Source organism: Lactuca saligna, chromosome 3 (assembly GCF_052625555.1).
Source record: "Lactuca saligna cultivar CGN05327 chromosome 3, ASM5262555v1, whole genome shotgun sequence".
In the NCBI taxonomy this organism is placed as follows: Eukaryota; Viridiplantae; Streptophyta; class Magnoliopsida; order Asterales; family Asteraceae; genus Lactuca; species Lactuca saligna.
The window spans coordinates 120499590-120502256 of NC_136419.1; positions in this window are offsets into that span (position 1 = coordinate 120499590).

A 2667-nucleotide genomic window follows, 5' to 3' on the forward strand; every position below is an offset into this window, starting at 1 on the left:
GGGGAGAAAATGACATCAAAATCACCCCTTAAAGGGAGTTTACGGCCAAGGAACATCTCTTGGGCCGTAAACTCCAAGTAAAGGCATAAATGTGTGCCTAATGTCCCCTTTAGCCTTAAGCAAAAACATGGAAGTTATCCTACATGTGCAAGTGCCTTAAATGAATTAAAACCAACACCCCATAGGAGTTTACGGCCGTAAACTCTAGGGGATATGGTCCTTTGGCCGTAAACTCCTCTATGGAGCATTCTAGGGCCTTAAACTACTTCAAGGATTATTCCAACAAAGCTAGGCTCATTCTAGGATCAATATAACACTTCAAAACACCCAAAAACACCAAGTGTGGAGTTCACGACCGTAAACTCCAAAGGTGGGGTTTGTTGGGTGGTGAACTCATATACACGGTCATTGGTGCATCAAAACCCCTTTTGCCTTGTCCCGTATCAACTTAGATGCAACCATTAGGACCTATAACACTTATATAAAGTGTTTACATGTTCCTAAGTGTCTCAACTTATTTTGTTAAGTTATTATTTGGCTAATTAGTTATATATATGCTCATTATATGATAACTAGGCTCATACGTGTGAACAAGTCTCCGTTTGCCACTTAGCACGGTACCTGATACATCAACCCAATCTACTCACCTCAAGTGAGTTCATACCCCTTTAATTAACCTTTGAAATGATTTTAAATGTTTTAAATACTTTATGGGGGGGGGGGGGATACAAGATAAACACTTACAGTTATTACATCAATCACATGTGATTACATTAGTCACATGTGATTAATAACTAGAAAACCAATGATTTTATCACTGTTCAAACTGTTTATCAAACTGTTTCACTTCAAAATGTTTTACAAAATCTTTTTACTTATCAAATGCTTTTATTAAACTTTGTTTTACTTCTTATAAATTGCATGCCCATATATGTATAAATATATAAGAAATGTTTAAAGGGCTTAGGAAGACTATCCACCCTATTTCCTTTTCGCGCATTGAGATGTGGTCTGGTGGGATTTCGGGTAGTCGTCCGAAGGTCGTTTCAATATTAAATATATATCAAATATACATATATAGACATAAAAGTACTTCCATATTCATACTTATCAGTACATCATCAGTAAGTTACCATCGGGGTAACATAGGATCATACTACTACAATTTCTAGATAAATAAGTCAGTTCATTCATGAGTTAATACTTATTACTACGAGTACTTATACAACTATACTAGAAACAGTACATATACAACTATACTAGAAAAAGTACATATACAACTATACTAGAAACAGAACATATACAACTATACTAGAACGAGAAACATTACATATACATGAACACGTTAACAATTGTGATCCACTGTGTCGGAGCATGCCTTAAATGTCATGGACCGAGTTGTAGCCAGAATTCTCTTGGAGGGAGAGCGTGAGTTTGCGTATAGATCTATACTGGATTGACTGTCCTACACCTTGCTGCTAGCTACAGCCGGACCTGCAGGTCTGCGGGTGCCAAACGTCATTCCGTTATTACGACCATTCATTATGTCGTTGTTACCAGTCGATAGCATGGTGCAATTTATCACATTATACCTTAATATAAATCCGATTTAAGGTAGTTAGTACAGCAGTAGTTCTTATAATACAAAACTACAGTACTACAATGATTTACCCATTACAATATTGGGTTAGAAAAGTCTTTTGGAAAAATTACCCGTATTGTCATCCGGATTGTATTATACAAATATTAGAATGATTGAATCTCATTCTATTGAAAATAAAAGGTATGATAACACCTACAAAGTTTGGCATGACCGGCTGGACCATCCTGGATCAATTATGATGCGCAAAATAATTGAAAGTTAAAGTGGTGATTCCTTGAAAAACCAGAACATTTTTCAAGCTAATGAATTGTCTTGTGTTGCATGTTCTCAAGGAAAATTAATTTCCCGTCCATTATTTAATAAAGTTGGGTATGAAAGCGTAGTTTTTTATAAAGAATTCAAGGGGATATATGTGGACCAATTCATCCACCATGTGGACAATGTAGATATTTTATGGTCTTAATTGACGCGTCAACTAGATGGTTACACGTGTGCTTGTTATCTAGCTGTAATCTCGCTTTCGCAAGATTATATGCACAAATATTCCGCCTAAGGGCACATTTTCCCGATCACCCAATTAAGAAAATTCGACTTGACAATGCTGCAGAATTTACATCACAAGCTTTTAATGACTATTGCATGTCGATTGGGATAACTATTGAACATCCTGTTGCATATGTTCATACATAAAATGGTTTAGCTGAGTCGTTAATCAAACGCCTTCAATTAATTGAAAGACCATTATTAATGCACTATAAACTTCCTACATCGACATGGGGATATGCAATTTTACATGCGACATCACTTATACGCATCAGGGCAACTAGTTATCATAAGTTCTCCCCTATTCAATTGGTTTGCGGCCATGTACCAAATATTTCCCATCCAAGGACGTTTGGATGTGAAATTTATATACCCATTTCTCCACCTCACTGCACACAAATGGGTCCTAAAAGAAGAATGTGAATTTATGTTGGATACAAATCTCCATCTATAGTAAAATATTTAGAACCATCAACTGGAGATTTATTTACAGCTAGATTTGACGATTGTCATTTTGATGA